Genomic DNA, 25,739 nt, shown 5'->3' on the forward strand with positions numbered 1-25,739 from the left:
TGTGGTAAATCCAAGAACCACCACAGATGAATGAAAGACCACACACAGCACAACAGACAAACAACCAATGTGCAAACTCAATAAACTGGGAAAATACAAAACAGAAAAGATAATAATAATAAATAAAGAAGCATCTTATATTTATTGAAGAGGCCTTGAAAGTTGTGGGAACAGTTTAGTGATCGGGCAAGAGAAGTTGAACGAAGTTATCCCCTCTGGTTCAAGAGCTTTCTGGTTGAGGGGTAATAACTGTTCCTAAACCTGGTGGCTCCTGTACCACCTTCCTGATGGGAGCAGTGAGGAGAGAGCATGACTTGGGTGGTGATGGTCCTTGATGATGGATGCTGCTTTCCTGTGACAGCACTCCGTGCAGATGTGTTCAATGCTTGGGAGGGCTTTACATACGATGGACTGTGCTGCATCCACTACATTTTGCAAGATTTTCCACTCAAGGGCATTGGTGTTTCCATACCAGGCTGTGGTGCAGCCAGTCAATATACTCTCCACCACACATCTGTAGATGATTGTTAAATTTTTAAATGTCACGTTGAACCTGTGCAAACTCCTAAGGAAGTAGAGGTGCTGCCATGCTTTCTTCGTCAATGCACTTACGTGCTAGACCCAGGACAGATCCTCTAAAATGATAACGCCGAGGAATTTAAAGTTGCTGACTCTCTCCATCGCTGATTCACCGATGAGGACTGGCTCATGGACCTCAGGTTTCCTCCTCCTGAGGTCAATAATCAGCTCCTTGGTCTAAATGACATTGAGTGGGAAGTTGTTGCTGTGGCACCGCTCAGCCAGATATTTCAATCTCCCCCGATAGGCTAATATGTCATCTCCTTCGATTCGGCCCATGACAGTGGTGTCATCAGCAAACTTGAATATAGCATTGGAGCTGTACTTAGCCACACAGTCATAAGTGTAAAGCAATTAGAGCAGGAAGACAATGTATTCAACTACTCAGGAGAATCTCAGGCCTGCAGAGTACAAAAGCAGCAAACCAGAAGGCACTGAACATGTGGATGCCAAGTCCAATTGGAAAGAGTATGAAAGAATCCAAACAACCCACTCACCTGCTACACATGACTGAGCTACGGCATAGTCAATGGAATCTGCCCAGTAATCTTTAACCCCTACATCTGCTAGAAGCAAGTTATTCTTAACCCATAATCAGGTTTAATATCATAGATATATTTTATTTTTTATTGATTTAGAGATACAGCACAGAATAGGTCCTTCTGGCCCTCCGAGTAGAGCTGCCCAGTAACCCCTGGTTTAACCCTGACCTAATTATGGGACCATTTCCTTTTAGAAGATGCCAGGACTGAACTCTGAATTCTGATGCTTTGAGCTCTAATAGCATCACGCTAACCGCTACACTCCCATGTGTGAAATTTGTTGTTTTGGAGCAGCAGCAGTATAGTGCAATGCAACAGTGTATTCTGGATCGAAGGGGTCTGGCTTGGATTCAGAATGGAAACCACAGGTCATTCAATTTACCAGTGACCTTAAACGATTTTTGAAAGGAAATCCTGATTTCATTAGCAAATGTTAAACACAGGGTGAAACGTTAAGCCCCCTAATTAGTCAATGCTACAGATATTGCTATAAAGCTGTCTCCTAACTGTGGAAAAAGGAGACACTTCTACTATTGAACTCAATTACTTGGAGCACTGCCACAAGAAAGCGGCATCCATAAGACCATAAGACAAAGGAGCAGAAATAGGCCATTCGGCCCATCGAGTCTGCTCCGCCATTTTATCATGAGCTGATCCATTTTATCCTATTTAGTCCCACTGCCCCGCCTTCTCACCATAACCTTTGATGCCCTGGCTACTCAGATACCTATCATCAAATATCCTCAGATATCCAACATCAAAGACACACATCTCTGGATGGAAATAAACCTGTATACTGGTGCGACTGGACGTAGATTGGGAGACTGCTTCATCGAACACCTTTGCTCTGTCCATGACAAAAAGTGGGATCTCCCAGTGGTTTCAATTCTACTTTCCATTCCCATTGTGACATGTCAGTCCATGGCCTCCTCTACTGTCACGATAAGACCATAATCAGGTTGTGGGAACAACACCTTATATTCTGCCTGAGTAGCCTCTAACCTGATGGCATGCACATCGATTTCATGAACTTCCAGTAAATACCGTTTCTTTCCACCATTCTCCATTCCTGGTTCTTTCGCTCACATTATCTTCTTACCTGCTCATCACCTCCCTTTGGTGCTCTTCCCCCTTCCTCTTCTTCCATGGTCTTCTGTCCTCTCCTATCACATTCTCCCTTCTCCAGCCTTTTACCTCTTCCCCCAATCAATATCCCAGCTCTTTACTTCACCCCTCTTGCAGTTCTTCCTTCCATCCCCCTACCTTCTTACGCTGACTTTTCCCTTTCCTTTCCAGTCCTGATGAAGGATCTCAGCCTGAAACATTTACTGTTTACTCCCATCCACAGATGCAGTCTGACCCGCTGAGCTCATCCAGCACATTCTGTGTACTGCTCTAGATTTTTGCATCTGCAGTATCTCTTGTATCAAATACACGCACCATCCAGGCCACACTCACTTCTTGCAACTACCATCGAGCAGGAGGTACAAAGCCTTAGGTCCCACATCACCAGGTTTAGGAAGAGTCATTACATTCCAGCCATCAAGCTCCTGAACCAGTGTGGATAATTTCACCACACATCTCTGAATGGATTCCATGATCTACAAAATCATGTTCTCAATATTGCTTTTTATTTGCTCAATTTGTCTTTTTTTGTACATTGATTGTTTGTTAGTCTTTGCTAATGTATATATATTTTTTGTAAATTATATTGTACTTAATTTTTCCAGTAAATGCTTGCAAGAAAATTAATCCCAGGGTCATATCATCGTGTGCCATGTTGCATGACGTGCTACACCTTGCCGAAGGGTGACCTGCAGGCTAGTGGAGGGAAAGTGCATTTAACACCTCCTTTGGTAGAGATGTATCTCCACCCCACCACCTGAAAAGCTAGTACCTGGGAACATATATGTACTTTGATAATAAGTTTACATAGAGCATTTTCAGGAAATTATCCAATTAGGACAGCGATCTGATGAATAGTCTTCACTTGGGAATGAAAACCTTTGGAATTCTCAAAGTCAGCTTTCCCAAGGCTGAGATTGATGGAATCTTGGACACAAGTAGATATGGTGTTAAAGTTAGTAAGTGGACTAGGTACAGGCTCTGTCATCAATCCTCGTGAATGGCAATTCAGACTTGAACAGCCACATCAGAATCAGGTTTAATTTCACCATCGTATGTCCCAAAACATTTGACTTTGCGGCAGCAGCACCATATAATAGAGAAAAAAAATCTGTGAAAAAGTATACATATAAAATAGTTAAATTAAGTACTGCAAAAATGGAAATTAAAAAGTAGTGAGGTAACACAGACAAAATGCTGGTGGATCTCAGCAGGCCAGACAGCATCTATGAAAAAGTTTCATGCCGAGATCATTCCTCAGGGCTGCAAGGAAAAGGAAGAAGTCAGACAAAAAGGTGGGGGGAGGGAGGAAGAAGCAAGGTGATAGGAGAATGTAAGAGGGTTGAGGGGTAAAGTAAAGAGCTGGGAAGTTGATTGGTGAAAGAGATACAGGACTGAAGAAGGGAGGATCTGATAGGAGAGGACAGAAGTTCATGAAAGAAAGAAATGGGAAAACATCAGAGGGAGGTAATTCATAATTTTTCTCTATTATTATGCATTGCATTGTACTGTTGCTGCATAGACAACAAATTTCATGACATAAATCTGATTCTGGTTCTGATTCAGAGCATACACTACTACTATCAATGATTCTACTTTTTAAATCAGAATGACATGGCAACATCATGACAACAATTTGATTTTATGTTAACAAAAATATTTTTGATAATTATAGACTGGGTGCAAGAATATTTTCACGTGTGGAAAAGTACCAAGTCACCATCCTTTCTCAACTTATACAAAAGAGTACTGCAGAATAAAATAGAACTTTATTGTCAATGCTGAAGACGAGATTGCAGGATTGCTATATTAAGCCCGTAGGTTTGACGGTTGGGCTTCATAGGACTGACGTCACAATGAAGAAACAGCTGAGAGTGTGTTATTTCATGGAAGGAGAAAAAAATCTGCATAATTTTTCAATGAGGTGGAGCAGTTCAAAGCTAAAAGGCAGAGGGGGATCAAAGTACAATGCTTTGCAGGATATGCAGGATACAGTATTCATAAACACACACTTGCATGCATAGAATTTCTAAATATTTCAACGATTGTAATTTATAATCAATAAATTGTGTGCAGTCTTGGTCACCTACCTACAGGAGAGATGTAAATAAGGTTGAAAGAGGAAATTTACAAGGATGTTGCTGGGATGAAGGACCTGAATTACAAGGAAAGATTGAATAGGTTAAGACCTTACTTCTTGGAAGATGGGAGACTGAGGGGAGATTTGATAGAGGTATACAAAATCATGACGGGTATAGATAGGGTAAATGCAAGCAGGCTTTTTCCACTGAGGTTAGGTGAGACTAGAACTAGAGGTCATGCGTTAAGGGCGAAAGGTGAAATGTTTAAGGGGAACATGAGGGGAATCTTCTTCACTCAGGGAACGGTGAGAGTGTGGAATGAGCTGCCAGCACAAGTGGTGGATGCGATTTTGATTTCAACAATCAAGAGAAATTTGGCTAAGTACATGGATTGGGGAGGGGTGGAGTATGGAGGGCTATCATCCGGATGCAGGTCAATGAGAGTAGGCAGTTTAAATGTTTCAGCATGGACTGGATGGGCTGAAGGGCCTGCTTCTGTGTTGTTGTTTACTATGACTCTATGATAGTAAATACAACCAGGATGTCATTCCTTACATCTTTCTATCAATCTTTGTTTACTTAGAGATACAGCACGGCAAGAGACACTTCCAACCCAATGAGCCTGCGCCACCCATTTACACCCATGTGACTAATTAACCCATACGTCTTTGGATATGGGAGGAAACCAGAGTGCCCAGACAAACCCATACAGTCATGGGCAGGGCGTCCAAGCTCCTTACAGACAGTGATAAGAACTGAACCTGGGTTGTGGGTGCTGTAATACAGTGGTCCCCAACCACCGGGCCGCGGACCGGTACCGGGCCACAAAGCATGTGTTACCGGGCCGCGAGGAAAGGATATGAGTCAACTGCACCTTTCCTCATTCCCTCTCATGCCCACTGTTGAATTTGAATGCATGCAAGGTCATCAGTCGGGCATTAACCTGCAACTACTCGATGAGTAAAAAACAAACGTCGCTTGAGAGTTTCTTTGGAAGAGGTGGCAGGGGACATAAAAGGCCTAACAATGATAATGCAGAGACAGCTGAGGCCGAGACTGAAAAAAAAAGCTTCCTTCAACAGAAAATACGATGAGTTGTACATGAAATATGGCTTTATTGTGACCGGTGACTCACACGCTCCAAGCCCCCTGTGTGTGATACGTGGAGACAAGCTGTCTAATGAGGCAATGAAGCCCTCAAAACTGCTTCGGAACCTTGAGTCCAAACACCCTGCACTTAAAGACAAACCTGTTGAGTTTTTTGAGCAGAAAAAACGTGAGCAAGCGGGACAGAAGCCAGTGTTAGAGCCACCACCTCCACAAATGCTGCTGCTCTGACGGTGTCGTACTTAGTGGCTGGCCGTATTGCTAAGGATAAGAAGCCTTTCACTGTTGGTGAAGAATTGATTCTGCCTGCTGCCAAGGACATGTGCCGTGAACTGCTGGGAGAAGCTGCAGCTAACAAGACGGCACAGGTTTCTCTTTCAGCTACCACAGTTTCAAGGGGAATCGATGACATCGAAGCACAGCTGTTGGAACGGCTGAACGAGTCTGGTTTCACTAGCCGAGTCAGAGGTTGCTCCTGAACGTCAGTCTACACACTGTGTCACACACAGGGAAATGCTGGCTAGCCGAAAAATGTCACCTGATCTTAACAGCGTATTGAGTGACGTTGTTGAAGTCATCAATCACATCAAAGCAAAAGCCCTTAACTCACGACTGTTTGAGCAGCTTTGCGAGGAAATGGATGCAGAGCACAAACGCTTCTCTTACACACTGAAGTCAGGTGGCTATCAAGGGGGAGAGCCCTGACCAGGGTTTTTGAGTTAAGAGAGCAGCTACAGAGATTTCTTTCAGGAAAAATGTCACCACTGGCAGCACCCTTCAGTGACGAGGAGTGGATAGCAAAACTCGCTTATCTGAGTGACATCTTCAACCTGCTCAATGAACTCAATTTGTCACTTCAGGGGAGAATGACAACTGACAACTTTCACAGCCAAACTGGAACTGTGGGGATGGCGAGTGGACAGGGGCATATTTGACATGTCCCCAAAATTAGCTGGGAATTTGGTAGAGACTGAGGCTCACAGCTGGTGCACAAACACCTATCTTCACTGTTGACAGAATTCGAGCAATACCTCCCAACCTCAAAAGACCCAAGACGTGCAAAGGAATGGGTCCGTGACCCATTTGTGAATGTCCCCGGTGAATCATCCATGTCAGCGCGGGAAGAAGATCAACTCCTCGAGCTTGCAAATGATGGCGGGCTGAAAAGTATGTTTGACATAACATCTCTGCCGGCATTCTGGATCAAAGTCAAGGCTGAATAGCCTGAGATAGCCACGAAAGCACTGAAAATATTGCTTCCATTTCCAACATCATATATCTGCGAAGTGAAGTTTTCTGCAATGAATGCAACGAATACTAAATTGCGGAATAAACTGGACATAAGGAACCCCTTTATGACTTATAATAGTTGACTTATCACTATATTCATGAGAGGAAAATATGCGCTGTGCATTTAATATTAAATTTGTTCGATAAACCCTTTTAGAAACGAAATTAAGTCTATTAGCCATTGATAAGTGACTTATAGTTGACTTACCACCTATATTCCGGTCGTGATTACCACCTCCCCAAACCGGTTGGCTGGTCCGCAAGAATATTGTCAATATTAAACCAGCCCGCGGTGCGAAAAAGGTTGGGGACACCCTCTGTAATAGCATGATTACAATATGTTACCGAGCTGCCCGGCACTATGGTGTAGGTATAGCTTTTAATTCTTTGTTTTTCTGTAAATATTTTTACATAAATATTATTTATACACAAAATGTTTTTGTGTATATGTTGTTTGTATACTGTATTTAAGGGAGGTACTTCTGTTTATTTTGTAATATGATTGCACCTTACATTGTGGGGTGCATCATCCTCTAATTCACGTTAAGTTAATTTTGTGAGTAATTCAAGATACAACCTGAAATTCTTACTCTTCGTAGATATCCATGAAACCGAGTGAAGAATAAGGATTTCAGGTTATCTGTTGTCTGCATTGTCTGACATTAAACTGAACCACTGAACCATTGAATTAAATACGATATGTCATAGGGTCTTTAAAAAAAGCTCTTTGTCCTCAGAGATAGGGTCTGCCAGGACAAAAATGATTGCGAAGCTGTTAATGTGCTTTCTGGTAGATATCTTTTGTAAATATTGGCAGTTTTCTTTTCACTATTTTCGCTAATTTCTCTAAGTTTCATTTTTGATGCACCTAATAAACATCCTTGCACTAAAGTGCTAAGTGACTCCAGCCATTTTTTCTTTGGTCACAACCCCCATATCTAACACTCAGCACATACATAATCCTATACAGTACCCTGTAATATTCCAGTTGGCAGAATCTGCTTGTGGACGTCTCCTTAAACTGGAAGCCGATGAGATTCAGACAGATCAAAGCACATCTTTCACTGAGATGATGATCTTCCAGCAGCACTTGATGTTCATTACAGTATGCTCTCCCTGGGAATAGCCCAGAGATCACAGAAACTTCTGTTGTGCAGCTGTTCAGGGCTAACCTTGACAAGCACTATTGAATCCTTTTCCAGACTCTCTTGGCATAAGGAAGTAGACAATCTATGCTGCATAATAAAAAGGCCATAATCAGAGGAGCAGAATTAGGCCATTCAGCCCATCAAGTCTGCTCCACCATTCCATCATGGAAGGGAAAGATATCATCCAGTTTCATTCTTATTATTCCATGACCCCCTTCTACAAGTATGGAATCTGGGAAGGGTAGTAAGACCATAAAACCATAATACATAGGAGCAGAATTAGGCCATTCAGCCCTTCGAGTCTGCTCCACCATTCCATCATGACTGATTTGTTATCCCTCTCAATCCATTCTCCTGCCTTCCTCCCATAACCTTTGACACCCTTATTAATCACAAACCTATCAATCTCTGCTTTAAATATACAGAGTGACTTGACCTCCATAGCCATCGTGGCAATGAATAATAACACAATACTAGAGATCTTCACCCCTGGTATGCTTCAGAGATCTAAACTACCTCGAACAGGCATTTCAAAATACTGCAATGCTGCAAAAGGCAGGTGAGCAAACCAACTTCAGTGTCCTCTCTTAAGCAATGTATCCAGAGTCAATGCTCTGATTGCTCTCAAAGAGCTCTGGAGAATGGACCCCTTGTTTGCATGTCCAACACCAGATTCCCAAAACAGATACTCTGATCTGAATTCTGTTTATGATGTCAAGAAATGTCATTTCTAGTAGACAAAGTAAAGGGGAGCAAAATAATTTTTACTCTAGATCCAATGCAGCACAAAAGAAAACACATTAAGATAAGGAACACAATAATAAATAAGAAAAACACAACATCTATAAATAAATAAGAAAGCTTATATAAGTGTGTGTGTATATACACACACACACACACACACACACACACACACACACACACACATATATATATTGTTTGTACGTTCATAAAGTGCATAAAGTGACACTTGGTACAGGAGTGTCTGTACGTAAAGAACCAACATATCAATGCAGAAACAATGAAGACACAACAGATATATCTCATTATGAGTTTGAGGAGATTTGGCACGTCACCAAAAACACTTACAAATTCCTACAGATGTACTGTGGTGAGCATTCTAACTGGCTGCATCACTGTCTGTATGGGGGTGTGGGGCTACTGAACAGGATTGATACAAGTTGTAAACTTAGTCGGCTCCATCATGGGCACTAGTAGTATTCCGTATTCATGGGCTCCATAGTATATGGGACATCTTCAAGGAGCGATGCCTCAAAAAGGCAGCATCCATCATTAAGGACAGCCCCCCCATCACCCAGGTCATGTCTTGTACTCAATATTACTGTCAGGAAGGAAGCACAGAAGCCTGAAGGCTCACAACAATTCAGGAACAGCTTCTTCCCCTCTGCCATCTGGTTTCTGAATGGACATTGAACCTATGAACACTATCTCACTACTATTTTATTTCTATTTTTGCACTGTTTATTTTATATATATATACACACACTGTAATTCAGTTTTCTTTTCTATAACTGTGTATTGCATTGTATACTGCTGCAAAGTCAACAAACTTCATGACATATACCAGTGATATTAAACCTGATTCTGATTCTGACTGACAGAAAATGATAAAGTAGTTGGTGGCTGGTGAGGGTTACAATAGGAGATTGAAAAGAATGGCAAAAAAACACTTCAAGGATGTCCTCAAAGCCTCTTGGAGAAAAACACATGAAAATCAGAGGACTGACTGTTCAAAATGGTGAAGGAGCAACTGAGAAGGTGCTGAAGGACTTCAAGCTTCTTTCTCATGAGCACATGAGCAGAAAGCACACACCAAGCAAATTTTATGAATAACATTTGCAAACAGCAGTAAAATAAGATATTTAAATCCGTTAACAAGTCAAATTTTTTTTTTGCTCTGGTACTTCCATCAACAGAGTTTATACTTTTAAATCAAAGTGAGCATGACCTCAATTTGTGAACTGAGTTCTATTTTAAATGGGACACCAAGACACACCACCACATTGTCACAATTTCAAAGACACCAGGATATGATTTCACAGTAACAGTTAATTCAAAGGGGCTCAGATGACAACCAGAATGCTTTTGGGCTTGTTTTCAACAAAGCCCCTTTCCTCCATTTATTACGCTGTGTTCTCTGCCAGATATCAATCACCTCGGATGGTTGCTCAAAGACATAGGGCAGCGTGAGATTGTTGTGCAAAACTGAAATGGCATTCCCATCTATACGAACTCAACAAACTAACAATGTACTCTGAATGATTCCTCTCAGTAGCAAAAGAACCTGACCTCTGTTTACAACTGCCAATATTTCATGCCGTAGGTTGCTGGCAGATTTATTATGTTGCAAGCAAGATCAAGTAAATTATGGCATGGAAAGAGAGAAGCTGACCTTTAGAAGTAGATTTCCTTCAGGACATATTTGCATGACATCTATTATAGTGACTATTATGTTAGCAGATTCAGACAATTGTGCAGTCTAACCCTCAGAATTCAGCGCATAACCTTTGCTGCTATTTCATTACCCAGAGCAGGAAATTAAATCCAATCTGACCACAGCATATTGACTAGCTGTTTTACTGCCTGGTATGGAAACACCAATGCTTTTGAACAGAAAAATCCAACAAAAGGCAATGGATTCGGCCCAGTATATTGCTGGTAAAGCCCTCCCAACCACTGAGCACATTTACATGAAACACTGTCATAGGAAAGCAACATCCATCGTTGGAGATCCCCATCACCCAGATCAGGCTCTCTTCTCATGGTTGCCATCAGGGAGAAGGCACAGGAGCCTCAGGACTCGCACCACCAGGCACAAAAACTGTTACTATCCCAGACATCCCACATCTCCCAGAAGTTCCCAGAGTCTCCCACATATTAATAGTGGCTCCCTGATGCCCGCAAATTATATACAATATCCCGGAAATCAATTTTTTTTGGGGGGGGGAGGAAGGGAGGGAGAGGGAGAGAGGGGGAGGGGGAGGGGGAGGGGGAGAGGGAGAGGAAACGAAAGAACGTGCGCGCCATGGGAAAGTGGTCCAAAAAAAAGAAAATATTAAATGTATGTCACCCCAGTCTACCCTAAAGTGTACCCCCGCCTAACAGGGGTCAAAATAATGACAGTGTTGCTCGTTGCACTGTTTGCAACAGTAACTTTTCTATTGCCCATGGTGGGTTAAGACTGTAAAAGACATGTTGAGGTGAGTTTAACAGGTGTCATTCATTCATTAGCATAGCTAACGTTATTTAAACTAGCAGACTAGCTGCGAAGGAGTTACTCTATTGCAGATATCCCACCTCTCCCGGAAGTTCCAGGAGTCTCCCGCAAATTGATGGTGCTACCTTCCTGAAATGAGTTTTTGCAGGGTGGGATGTCTGCAACCCCTCAAACATCAGGCTCTTGAACCAAAGGGGATAACTACACTCAACCTCACGTGTCCTATCATTGAAATGTTGTTACAACCAATTATTTCACTTTAAGGATTCTTTATCTCATTATCTCATGTTCTCATTATTTATTGCTATTTACTTATATTCGCATTTGCACAGTTTGTCGTCTTCTGCACTCTGGTTGATATTTCATTGATCCTGTTATAGTTACTATTCTATAGATTTGCTGCATATGCCTGCACAAAAATGAATCTCAGGGTTGTATATAGTGACAAAGATAATAAAATTTACTTTGAAATTTGAAGTAGAGAGAAGTCAATCATCAGCTCTTCAAGGAGTGGTAGAGAGCTGTCTGGCCAAATCCATTAAAAAAAACAGAAAGAGATAGATAGATTAGCTATCTAGTACTTGTTTCCATAGATGCTGCCTGACCTGCTGAATTCCTCCAGCAATTTGTGTGTGTTGCCACATGTACATCGAAACATATGTCTAATACTAGAGGGAATGCACTGAAGGTGAAAGGGGGCAGGTTCAAGGGGGATGGGTGGGGCAAGATTTTTACTCAGAGGGTGGTTGATGCCTGGAATGCGCTCGTTGGTATGGTGGTAGAGGCAAATATATTAGAGGTGTTTAAGAGACATTTGGATAGATACATGGATGTAAGGAAAATGGAGGGGTAGGGACTATTATTTTGGTGTTCTTGAGCTGGTTTGGCACAACATTGTGGATTGAATGACCTATGTTCTATGTACAGTGAAATGTGTTGTTTTGCACCAATGACTAACAGTCCTAGGATGTCCTGGGGGAGCCCACAAGTGCTGCCATGCTGTCAGCGGCAACATAGCATGCCCACAACTTACCCACATGGGTTTGGAATGTGGAAGGAATCCGGAGCACCTGGAAGTAACCCACATGGTCCCAGGGAGAATGTATCAAGTCTTTGCAGACAACAGCGGGAACTGAATCTCGATCAGTGATCGCTGGTGTGATAAAAGAGATTGTGGTAATTGCTACCACACGATGGTAGCAATAAAACAGGATGCGTGTCTCGTGTTAAATTTGACATTTTTGTGTTATTTACAAACACAAGAGATGCTGAAGATCCAGAGTTATTAATACAAAATGCTAGAGGAACTCAGCAGATCAGGCAGTATCTAATCATGGGACAATTTATAATGACCAATTAACCTACCAACTGGCATGTCTTTGGAATGTGGGAGGAAACTGGAGCACCTGGAAGAAACTTGCAGGGAGAACGTACAGACAGCAGTGATGTGGTATACACATCCAGAATGTGGAGTTCAATTTAGGATTAACTTTCAAACTATTTGACAGAGAAAACTTTGCAGAGCTGTAGCTGCACTGGGATTTCTTCTTCAATGGACTGAATAGATGCCAGGTCTGATACTAAGCACCATTTTCATTATTATGGAAAGAACCTTCTTCATATCATGGCCTAAGTTATACGAGCTTTCCTCAAGTCACTCAATTTGTTACTTTCTGATAGAGAAAACAAATTACTGGTATTTTCCTTTGTTAGCTGCTGACTTGTATGGGAGAGACTTGACCAGAGCTGTTAGCCCATCAACGAATCCCCTGACCACTTAGATGAGGTACGGTTAGGTGAGTCGCACCTGATAAGGAATATTATTAATAACTTCAAGATTCTTCATGTTCTAACAAAGGGTGTCAGCCTGAAACTTCAACTGTTTACTCCCTTCAATAGATGCTGCATGACCTGCTGAGTTCCTCCAGCATTTTGTGTGGGTAATTCTTCATCCAGAGTTCCTTATAAAACTGGTGAAACTCTCTCTATGCTGTGGGATTTATTCTTATAGAGTTTAGAGAATTCTGTAAACAGGGAATCTAGAGATTGCCACAAGGCACATTTGAGTTCCTTCAGATTGCGTGTAAAGTACTCATTGAGAATACTTCTTGAAATCAATGAAGTGTACGTCAGCACGGTAGTGTAGTGGTTAGCAAAACGCTTTACAGTACAGGTGACCCAAGTTCAATTCCCACTCCCATCTGTAAGGAGTAAGTACGTTCTCCCCATGATCACGTGGGTTTCCTTCCACAGTCTAAAGACGTACTGGTTGGTAGGTTAATTGGTCATTGTAAGTTGCTCCGTGATTAGGCTAAGGTTAAATCAGGGGATTGCTGAGTGACATGGCTCGAAAGACCAGAAGGACCTATTCCGTGCTGTATCTAAAAAAAAATGATAATAACTGGAAAGCTTGTGACTTCTTATTAAACACTAATGCCACAAAAATGGCCAATAATCTGTAACTGAACCTGTAAATTGTTTTCTGAGCTATAATTACTGCAGAACAAACTTCTGCAATGCACTAGCTTTAAGTACATCAAATATAAATTGAAAGAGCTCACATTCCCTCCTGTCGGGAATCTAATTTTGAGTGCAGTCATGCCTCTCACATGTTGTGCTAATTTCATGTGTGCAATCGGTGGGGGGGGGGGGGGGGAGAGGAGACATTGTCTCAGCCTCTACTCTGTCAATTCCCTCCAGAAAGGAAAAGCCCCACAGCTCCAGTTTTCTTTACTATATCGACTTCTCCATCCCTCAAGTTAACCTGGTGAAATGCTTGTGGACTGCCTTCAATGCAAGAACTTTGTTCTTTAAAGATGTTCCTTAAAAATTACGACATTGTTGAGGCCTAACTTGGAGTATTGTGTGCAGTTTTGGTTACCTACCTAAAGGAGATATAAAGAAGATTGAAAGAGTACAGAGAAAACTTACAAGGATGTTGCCAGGTCTGGAAGACCTGAGTTATAAGAAAAGATTGAATAGGTTAGGACTTGATTTCTTAGAACATGAAAGATTAAGAGGAGATTTGATAGAGATATACAAAATTATGAGTAAAGGCAAGCAAGTTTTTTCTACTGAGGTTGGATGAGATGACAATTAGAGGTCATGGGTTAAGGATAAAAGGTGAAAAGTTTAAGGGGAACATGAGACGGAATTTCTTCACTCAGAGGGTCGTGAGAGTGTGGGACAAGCTGCCAGCATAAGTGGAGCATGTGAGCTCGATTTCAACATTTAGAAGAAGTTTGGATAAGTGCATGGATGGTAGGCATATAGAGGGCTATGGTCCAGGTGCGGGTCAATGGGAGCAGGCATTTTAACTGATTTGGCACTGACTAGATGGGTCAAGTGGCCTGCTTCTATGCCGTACTTTTCTATGATCCTATGAGGACCAACGCAGTAAGCAGTACTCCAAATATAGTCTTACTAGTGTCCTGTTAAGTTACATCAGAATGTCCCGACCTTCAATCTATTTACCCTCACATAGAATAGAATAGAATTGAACATCATTGTCATTGGTGAAGACAATGAGATTGAGGTTGTGGTGCTACTCCAGTCCGTTTAAAACACATATTTACAGTGCATGCCGTATGGCTTAATAAAAAAAATTCCCATATTCACACGCAACAAGTGATTTTGATAGTTCATAACACTCAAAACCCATTAGCAAGCTGGGGTGTAATATTATTTGGCTACACAACAGCCCTTGGGAAGAAGCTGTTTTTCAGTCTTACTGACTTGACTGTGATGCTTCTGTATCTCCTACCAGACGGCAGGAGATTGAACAGAGAATATCAGGGGTTGGATGGGTTTTTAATGATGTTACGAGCACATGGTGGACTTCAAGATTGTAGATTATCTCCTGGTCCTGTCATTGAATCCAAATGATGTGCGGAGCTGTCCTAATCACCCGTTGGGAGTGCTCTGTGATCTGCCTTGCTGCAGCTAGAGAGCCACACTGTCATTCTGTATGTCAGTATGCTCTCTAAGTCACATCGATAAAAGCTGACCAACATTCAACTGGTCTTCCCATTCTCTTCCTGTGCTTATGTACTAACTTTGTGTTATTAGGTCCTACTGAGGTCTTGAATTACTTCATCTAAGTTTTCAGAGTCAAGGAGTTCTTCTGATCTTGCGTACCAAGATGTCCCTCCAATCTAGTCATATTTGTCTGCATTTTTGGTCCATAACCTTCAAAATCTTTCCCATCCATGTACCTGCCCAACTATCTTTTAAAAGTTGTTATTATACCTGCCTCAGAAACACAAAAGATTCTGCAGATACTATAAATCTAGGGTGAAACACACAAAATGCTGGAGGAACTCAGCAGGTCAGGCAGCATCTATGGAGGGGAATAAACCTTTGATGTTTTGGTACTGATGAAGAACCTTGACACAAAACATTAACCTCCATAAATGCAGCCTGACTTGGGGAGCTCCTCCAGCATTTTGTGTTTGTTGCTCATTATACCTGCTTCCTCCCACAGTCCAAAGACATACCCATTGGTAGGTTATTTAGTCATTGTAAATTGTCCTATGATTAGGCTAGGTTTAAAAAATTGGGCGATTGCTGGGCAGCATGACTCCAACAGCCTATTCCACACTGTATCTCAATAAATAAATAAATTATTAAATAAAAAGATTGAGCATATTCAACCAAATGATACCCCTTTAGACACCATTGGTGAGGCCTAATTTGGAGTACTGTGTGCAGTTTTGGTCACCTACCTACAGGAGTACAGAGAAAATTTACAAGGATGTTGCTAGGTCTGCAGGACCTGAGCTATAAGGAAAGATTGAAGAGGTTAGAACTTTATTCCTTAGAATGTAGAAGATAGAGAGGAGATTTGACAGATGTATACAAAATTATTTGGGTGCAGATAGGGTGAGTGCAAGCAGGCTTTTTCAGGCTTTGTGGGACTGCAGCATGAGGTCATGGGTTAAAGGTGAAAGATGAAAGTTTAGGGAGAACATGAAGGGAAACTTCTTCATTTAGATGGTCATTAGAGTGTGGAATGAGCTGCAAGCTTGATTTTAGTGTTTAAGAGAAGTTTGGATAGGTACATGGAGGGCTATGATCCTGGTATAGGTCAATGGGGTAGACAGTTTAAATTGTTCGGCATTGACTAGATGGGCCAAAGGATCTGTATCTGTGCTGTACTTATCTATGACACTATGACCTCAATAAGGTCACCTCTCCGTCTCCAATGCTCCAAAGAAAAATGGCCTCCTAGTCTATCCAACTCAGTCCCTTAAGACCTGGCCTGGATTCTCATTAAATAAAATAGTTTTCAGTTACATGACCAGAAACTATAAATGCAAGCCAATGAATGCACTGTTTTAAACCTCTGACTATTTACCTATTAATCTGGGTGTGTTTGATGCCAAAAATCAAACAGGTTGATTTTTTTTTCCCAATGAAGCTCCACACACCACCAGGTTCTGAATCATTTAGATTTGCAAAGAAAAGTGTTCAGCTGAAACCCAAACGACACACACACAAAATACTAGAGGAACTCAGTAGGCCAGGCAGCATCTATGGAAAAGAATAAACAGTCGACATTTCGGGCTGAGACACTTCTTCAGGACTGGAAAGGAAGGGGAGTAGGAAGGTGGTTGCAAGGGAGGACAAAGTATGAGGTGGCAGGTGAAACCAGGAGTGGGGGAGGGGTGAAGTAAAGAGCTGGGAAATAGATTGCTGAAAGAAATAAAGGGCTGGAGAAGGGGGAATTTGAAAGGAGAGGGCAGAAGACCATGGAAGAAGGGGAAGGGGGAGGAGCACCAGAGGGAGGTGATGGACAGGTAAGGAGATAGGGAGTGGTTGGGCGGGGGGGAGGGGGAATGGCGGCCGGTTTCATTACTGGAATTTAAAGAAATCAATGATCATGCCAGCAGGTTGGAGGCTACTCAGTCTAAATATGAGGTGTTGCTCCTACAGCCTGAGTGTGGCCTCATCCTTGCGGTAGAGGAGACCTTGGACTGAAGTCCCAGCCCAAAGATAGGTAAAACAAGTACGTACAACTTCATTCCATGCCTCAGGCATGATCCACATTTTCCTCAATTCCAGGTAAATGAGTGTGGTATCATTTCTCAGGAGTTCCCTGCCTCCTTTCCTTATTTTTCTTAATGTTGCAGCTTAGAAAAACTCAAAGTTCAAAACTGCAGATTTATTCTCACAATACAGGAAAGGGGTGAATGCAAAATAAGTAAACAAATCATGGGCATTCTTCTTCTGTCAATGTCTGCCGTACAGAATGACTTCAAAGTTCTGTTTGATAGAGTCACAAATTTGAGAAAATCTGCAGATGCTGGAAGTCCAAAGCAACACACACAAAATGCTGGAAGAATTCAACAGGTCAGACAGCCTCCGTGGAAATGAATAAGCAGTTGACATTTTGGGCCAAAACCCTTCTCAGGACTGGAAAGCAATGGAGACCAAGTCAGAGTAAGAAGATGGGGGGAGGGGAGGAAGAAGAAAAGGTGGCAGATGATAGGTGAAACCAGGAGAGGGGAACTCCTTGTATTCTGTCTGGGTGGCCTCCAACCTGATAGCATAAACATCGATTTTTCGAATCTCTGGTAATTGCCCCCCTCCTCCTTCACCATTCCCCATTCCCTCTCTCTTTCATAGTCTCTGCACGTTTGATTCTTCAGCTGCATAAGCGTAGGTAGAGCTATTTGTCTGGTAAGTCACAGCAATTTATTTTGCTCAAAAAGGCAATCTGTTTGCATCACATCAGGATTCAGCCTCAGAAGACCGGACTGTGAGTGACAGCAGTATTTTGCAATGTGGGATACGTGGGCAGGTGGGGAAAGAATCAAATGGTTTCAGGTTGCCTACCGGCGACTAGAGGTGTTCTGAAGAGGTCGGTGTTGGGACGGCTTCTTTACTCATTATATGTCAATGATTTGGATAACTGGTAAAACAAAACTGTTACGGAAACAGCAATGAAGAAGTCTTCTATTGAGTGTGACAGTATTCCTGAGTCTCCACCCGGAACTTGCATGACACACAGCAATGAAAAAAGGTAGTGACTGACATGATGAAAGAAGCCCTGAATACCACTAGAGATGCTGCCCTAAACGGTAGTGGCATAATGGGCAGCTAGTATAGATGTGGCTAAAAAGACAGACATATGATCCCACAGACATAAACATCATGGACTATATTACTGCATAAAATGGAACCAAACTCAGGAATTTGCTTTCCATTCTCCACTGCTTTGTTCACCAGTCCTCATTCTTCTCTTCCTCTCCAGGAAAAAGCTACAATTTACATGTGACATGCCAGCCAGTTACAACATTTTGTGGCTGGGGTAGAGCTGGAAATGCCATAAGCATTTGGAGTAGATCAAAGTGGAGTCAGATGTTATCCAAACCCTGAGTTCACTCACATATGTACATGTGCCACAAACAGATGCCACAGAACCAATTCTATTTATAAAATTTTTCAAACTGATGATTAAATAAAAACTAATATTGCTTACGGAGATCAGTTTAATATTTCATCTATATTAACATAGTCATATTAATATGTAAACTCTTTGAAAGAGAATTAACACTTAAACACTTCTGCAGATGTACTGTAGAGAGTATTCTGAGTGGATGCATTACCGTCTAGTATGGTGAGGAGGGTGCTACTACACAGGATCGAAGTAAGTTTCAGAAAGTTGTAATTTAACAACATGCATAGTAGCCTACGTAGTATTCAAGATATCCTCAAGGACGGGCCTCAGGAAGGCAGTCTCCATCATTAAGGACACCCACCACCCAGAACAACCCTTGTTCTCATTGTTACTATCAGGAAGGAGGTACAGAAGCCTGAAGGCCCACACTCAGTGATTCAGGAACAGCTTCTTCCCCTCTGCCATCCGATTTCTGAATGGACACTGAACCCATGAACACTACCTCACTACTTTTTAAAATTTAATTTCTGTTTTTGCACTTCTTATTTTAACTATTTTGAATACACATACTTACTGTAATTCAGTTTTTCTCCTATATTTATCATGTATTGCATTGTACTGCTGCTGCAAAGTTAAAACACATCATGACATATGCCAGTAATATTAAACCTGGTTCTGATTCTGAATAGTTTTAATTATGCAAAAAGAGAATTCTTCCAAAACCAAAATATATCCACCTGGTGATCGTATAAAGTTTCAGGTATTTGAATCAATGGTCAGTCACTACACTGTACAATACCCGTTTTTTGCAACTAAATATCTTACCCAATTATACTTCTGTCAGCTGTTCTATGCCTATTATTCTATCGAAAGGTTCTCGTATGAACACTAACACTCTCCAGTTAATGGAGCACGGGCAAATCCTGTGACATTTATCTACTCTATAAATTACTAAAATTGTTGATAATCATACATTTTCACGTTTGCTTTTACATTACTCCACTGCAAGATGATGAATAACATTTTAAAACACCTAATTACGTACCTGACATCTGTGATCAATTTTCTCTGGCAAAGCATTGAGTGTGACACAGTGTGCCCACCAATGCTCTCGGCTGTCCTTCAGAAATTTATTGGAACCAAACGCGATGTTGGTGGTAGCAATAGTTTCCTGCTTTCGTAATCTTTATGGACTGCTCTCCATCACAGGTAGCAAGACTCATTTCTCATTTTAGGTGCAAGTTATTATAACTAACATTCAAACAAGCTATATGATTTACAAGACATAGATTATTTTGACCCTCACCTTCAACCCTCAGAAGAATGAAGAAATATTAGAAACGAGACGGGTAAGACCGTTACAAATGGTTGCTGTAAGCACCTTCACTCCATTCACCATAGGAAGGATGCCAATGGTTACCAACCATTTTAATTCCACTCCCTATTCCCATTTTAACATGTCGTTCCGTGGACTTCTCTTCCAGAGATGTGCCAAGATGAGGCCACTTTCAGGGTGGAGGAGCAAATTCTTATATTCTGTCTGAGTAGCCTCCAACCTGATGGCATAAATATTGATTTCTCCTTCTGGTAAACACATTTTGCACCCTCCCCCCTCCTCTATTCCCCACTCTGACCTTTTACTTCTTCTCACCTTCCTAATACTTTTCCCCTGGGACCCCTCCTCTTTCCCTATGGTCCAACTCTCCTCTTCTATCATAAGAACATTAAATATAGAATCAGGAGTAAGCCACCTGGCCTGTTAAGCCTGCTCTGCCATTCAGTAAGATCATGGCTGATCTGACCATGGACTCATCTCTACCTACCTGCCTTTTGCCTCATAATGCTTAATTCCCCTAGTATGCACAGATCTATCCAACCTTGTCTTAAATACATTTACTGAGGTAGCCTTCGCTGCTTCATTGGGCAGAGAATTTCACAGATTCACCACCCTCTGGGAAAAGCAGTTCCTCCTCATCTCCGTTCTAAATTTTACTCCCCTGAATCTTGAGGCTATGCCCCTAGTTCTAGTCTCATCTACCCATGGAAACAACTTTCCTGCCTCTATCTTATCTATCCCTTTCATAATTTAATATGTTTCGATAAGATCTCCTCTCATTCTTCTGAGTTCCAGCGAGTACAGTCCCAGGTGACTTAAATCTCTCCTCCTTGATAGTCTGCTGCACCTGCAAAGCAACCTTTTGCAATTCATGCACAAGCACAGCCAAGTCCTTCTTCACAGCAGCACGCTGCAATCTTTTACCATTTAAATAATAATCTGCTCTTTCATTTTTCCTTCCAAAGTGGATGACCTCACATTTACCAACATTGTACTCCATCTGCCAGACCCTTGCCCACTCACTTATCCTAACTATAATCTCTCTGCATACTTTCTGTATCCTCTGCACAATTTACTTTTTCATTCAATTTAGTGTCATCAGCAAACCTAGACACACTACACACAGTTTCCTCTTCCAGATCATTAAAGTATATTGTGAACAATTCTGGGCCCAGCACCGAGCCCTGCGGCACACCATTCACCACTAATTGTCAACCAGATTCCTTCCTCTCCAGCCTTTGGCCTTTCCCACCCAAATGGCTTCACCTATCACCTCTCAGCTCTCCTCCTTACCCTTCCCTCCACTTTTATTCTGGAGTCTTATCCCTTCCTTCTCAGTCCTGTTGAAGGGCCTCAGTCCAAAATATTGACAACTTACCTTTTTCCATGGATACTGCTTGAGCTGCTGAGTTCCTCCAGCATTTTGTGTGTGTTGCAAGCAGAGGGTTTTTTTTGTGTGTGGGAGAGTGGGAGTTAAACAACACGGCTCATTGTCAATGCAGTGGGCAGAGATATTAACGCAAAAATAGAAGCGATATACTTGCACAGCAGGGTTGTCTTCATCTGCCAACACATAATATTATCAGCTTGCCTTTTCCCTTCACAAAATGGGTGAAGCTGTCCTTTAATGTTTAGATATCTTTGGAAATATTAATACAATTAGAATTAAAAGTTTTTTTTTAAACTGTTTCAACAATCTGAAGCAGCACTTTGACAGGTATTATCTAGATCAGGGATTCACAACCTTTTTAATGTTATGGACCCCTACCATTAACTGAGGGATCCGTGGACTCCAGGTTGGGAACTCCTGATCTAAATGGTTAGACTTTGATCTTGGGTCTCTTACATAAACACTGTATAACAAAAAGTCTGTAAATGCTGGACATGTGAAATGCAACAGAAAAAAACTGACAAAATCCAGACCAATACACACAGAATGCTGGGGAAATTCAGAAGGGCAGGCAGCATCTTTGGTAAATAAATGAACAGTCACAGTTTTTGGCCAAGACCCTTCATCAGGACTGGAAAGGAAGGGGGAAAGAAACCAGAATAAAAAGGTGGGGGGAGATGGGGTGGAGACGGAGGACAAGCTGGAAGGTGACAGGTAAAGCCAGGTATATGGTGGAGGAGGGTGGGGTTGAAGTAAGAAGTTGGGAGGTGATAGGCAGAAAAGGCAAAGGGCTGGAGAAGAAGAAATCTGATAGGAGAGGAGAGTGGACCATGGGAGATAAGGAAGGAGGAGGGGCACAAGTGGGTGGTGATAGGCAGGTAAGAAGAGGTTAGAGGCCAGAGTGGGGAAACAACAAAGAGGAAATAACACAAATCAGTTTGTGATAACACAAGTAGAAACCAAAGGAAAGAGAAAGAGACCCTTTGTCAGAACTGGGAAAGAGATGCAAGTTATACGCAGTTAGAGAGAAGGTGGGATGGGAATGGTAAGACAGAGGCAATGTCTGTAATCGAAAGAGTTGAAGAGACTTAAGGAGAGCCGTTACAGTAGTATTACTATATCTCTATAATAAGCATTGAGCTGAAGAAGAATTCCCATTCTGACAGGTTACTCTACAGCCTCCTCTATGGTCATAATGTGGCCATCTTCAGGTTGGAGGAGCAACACCTCATATTCCATCTGGGTAGCCTCCAACCTGATGGCATGAACATCGATTTCTCTAACTTCCAGTAATTTCTTCCCCCCCCGCCTCTTTTTCCACTCCACGTTTCGACTCCCCTCTCACTCCTTCTCTCCTCTTCACCTCTGGTGACCCTCCTCCAACCCTTTCTCCCATGCTTCGCTCTCTATCAGTTTCCTCTTTCTTCAGCACTTCACCTCCGCCACCTATCACCTCCCAACTTCACACTTCTCCCACCCACCCCCACTCACCCATCTTCACCCTCACCTGGTCTCACCTATCATCGCCAGTTTGTGCTCCTTCCCCTCGCCCCAAACGTTGACTGTTTATACCTCTCCATTGATACTGCTTGTCCTGCTGAGTTCCTCTTGCACTTCACAATGGCCAATTATTAGACCATAAGACCATAAGATATAGGGGCAGAATTGGGCCATTTGGCCCATTGAGTCTGCTCCGCCATTTCATCATGGCTTATCCATTTTCCCTCTCAGCCCCAATCTCCTGCCTTCTCCCCATAGCCCTTCATGCCCTGACTAATAAAGAATCTATTAATCTCGGCCTTAGATATACGTAAAGCCTTGGCCTCCGCAGCTGCCTGTGGCAAGGAATTCCACATATTCACCACCCTCTGGCTAAAGAAATTCCTCATTTCCGTCCTAAAAGTATGCCCCTCTATTCTGAGGCTGTGTCCTCTGGTCTTAGACTCCCCCACCATAGGAAACATCCTCTCCACACCCACTCTATTGAGGCCTCATTGATCAGTTTCAATAAGGTCACCCCTCATTCTTCTGAATTCCAGTGAGTAGAGGCCCAGAGCTATCAAAAGCTCCTTATAGGACAAACCTTTCAATCACAGGATCATCTTTGTGAACCTTCTTTGAACCCTCTCCAATGATAGTACAATTATATCTGGAGATGAGACGGTGCCGCTTGCTGATTCTGCCTGAAGAGTCATCTGCAGCTCAAAGAAACTCAACGTACTTCAAAATGGGTTTGGTAAGACTTCTATGAACAGTATGAGCAAGTACAGCTCAGTGTGCAGGAAGATTTCTTTTCCCCATCACTTGAGGCTCCCTAAGAGTTGCTTGAGGTTGAGACCAAATTGACCTATCATGGCAGGCTAGTGGAGCGCCTTACACCTCCTTTAGTAGAGACGAATCACCGCTCTGCCACCCTATCCTATGCTGTATTGTTCTATATTCACTTCAGACACAGAGGATGGAAGGATGTTTTGGAAAACAACTCATTAAAACTAGATATTAATCAACTTCTGTGAAACATACAGTTTGTAAATTTAACTTCTACATGTCAATTATCTTAAGGATATTAGTTGAACCAGATTTCAAATGGTAATTTATTTAGGGAACACAAAGGAGTTCACTGCATTTTCCCACTGACTCATCATACTGCAATAGCACTAGTCTTTAGGATTTTTTTTTATTAAGTACAGCTGAAGGTGAGCAATCATGTACAGAAGCCTACTTAAAAATAGCTCATCATTTAAGTATATTATAATTTTTTTAAATGAGCATGTAAAGGAGGTATTGTAATTTGTGTGAACTTTGGTTCTTTAAGGTTGTTATAGTTGGTAGTGGGGATCAGCTCCCACTGCCTACATTAAAAGCTCCCAATAATGCGCATCTTAAATCGCCTCTGAAAACCAAGTTCAGCTCCTGGCTTTCACATGTACCTTAGCTACTAAGCCCAGTGGAATGATTTCTAGTGACAGGAGAAGGGGCAAAGGCAGGTAACTTGCACCTTAAAACCAGTCACTCTGGGCAAATGGGGCCCGTCAGCTGTGGTTGGCAGCTTATCTAGGAGAAGAAAAACTCTGATCTCAAATCTCCACTATACTCACTCATAGGGAAGGCTTTGGGAGTAAACCCTAAGGAAAAATCCGGAGCTGGAGACCCTAGTTCAACGCTGACTGGCAAATTCTGCGACGCCACTGGTGCCAAACTGTATCAGTCTCTATTGTTCCTTTGGATTCATCAACTGCATGCAGATGGGGAGCCTGTTACATGGGCAACAGCTTGCTCTCCATATCGTAGAGCTCGAGCTTGTGTATCTCGTAGGCAGCTGGAATGCAGCATCCAAAGTCGATCCCAACAAATGGAGGGCCTCAGGTGAACAATACAAAAACACCTTTTTTGATTTTCTGCACCAGAAATTTTGTATTTAAAAAAAAACTTTCAGAAAATGAAGCCAAGGGGTTAAAAAAAAACAGGAAAGTCTGATTCATCCACTACTTAAAAAGAAACATGATGAAAACATACTAACATTGAGGAGTCTTGAATCACCACGTATGGAAGACTTATACAAGCCACAAAATTATGCTGGTAGAGAATGGAAGCTCAGTAAACGATATCATAGTATGTCCAAAGATGCTTTCCTAGTTTATAGCTTGCAGGTGAAGAATTTCAAAATGACTGTAATTATAAGATGCTATAATTTTGAATGGGCTCACTAAAGAAGCAAGGTTGAACTGAAGGTTGAAAGGCAGCACATGGATAAAGACTAACTTACAGCTTATTTTATGTGAGGCAATTTTAGTTTTCCCTTCATTGGCAGCTGATGGAACTCAGAAAGTCAGTCAGTATTTGTAGAGCAGGAGTTCCCACCCTGGGGTCCATATCATAAAAACGGCTGGGAAACCCTGCTATAGAGGGAAATGGAGAGTCAGGTCCAGAACCTCTGCAGATGCTGCCTGACTCATTGAGTTCCTCTAGCAGTTTGTTTCTTTTTCATTCCAATTCCAGAATTTATTTATTTAGAGATACAGGCTCTTCCAGCCCTTCAAGCCAAAATGTCCAGCAGCCCCACTGATTTGATTCTAGCCTGATCACAAGACAATTTACAATCATCAATTAACCTACTAATTAGTATGTCTTCAAAATGTAGGAGGAAACCATAGCCCCTGGAGGAAACCCACACATTCACAGGGAGGACGTACACCTGGCAGCAGAATTAAACTCCGACTCCACCACTCCGAGCTATATGGTGTCACACTAACTGCTGCGCTACAGGAAATGCCTTTTTATAAAAACTATCTTATCTAAGTTCAAGCCCAGCACCCCGATTTAACCCTAAACGAATTATGGGACAATTTACAATGACCAATTAACCAGAGCATCCAGAGGAAACCTACGCATTCCTTGGGGGGGGGGGGAGATGTACAAACTCCTTACAGAGGACGCCAGGATTGAACTCCAAACTCTGGCATCCTGAGCTGTAATAGCATTGTGCTAACCGCTACACTAT

At 42.1% G+C, this 25,739-nt stretch overlaps 1 protein-coding gene across 12 annotated transcripts in view; it reads right to left on the bottom strand.

Moving 5' to 3' along the window:
• Positions 1-25,739, bottom strand: part of tango2 (transport and golgi organization 2 homolog (Drosophila)) — a 281,648-nt gene that overhangs the window by 149,888 nt on the left and 106,021 nt on the right. The window contains exon 3 of one of the 12 annotated variants that reach the window (XM_063074122.1): positions 6,933-7,041. The exons of 10 other annotated variants lie outside the window; for them this stretch is intronic. The gene's annotated coding sequence lies outside the window, so the exon portion shown is untranslated. Of the gene's footprint in view, positions 1-6,932; positions 7,042-21,226; positions 21,249-25,739 lie in introns of those variants that run through there. One more of the 12 variants, XM_063074126.1, reaches the window with a different exon arrangement.

The sequence above is a fragment of the Mobula hypostoma genome, chromosome 21 (genome assembly GCF_963921235.1).
Source record: "Mobula hypostoma chromosome 21, sMobHyp1.1, whole genome shotgun sequence".
In the NCBI taxonomy this organism is placed as follows: domain Eukaryota; kingdom Metazoa; phylum Chordata; class Chondrichthyes; order Myliobatiformes; family Myliobatidae; genus Mobula; species Mobula hypostoma.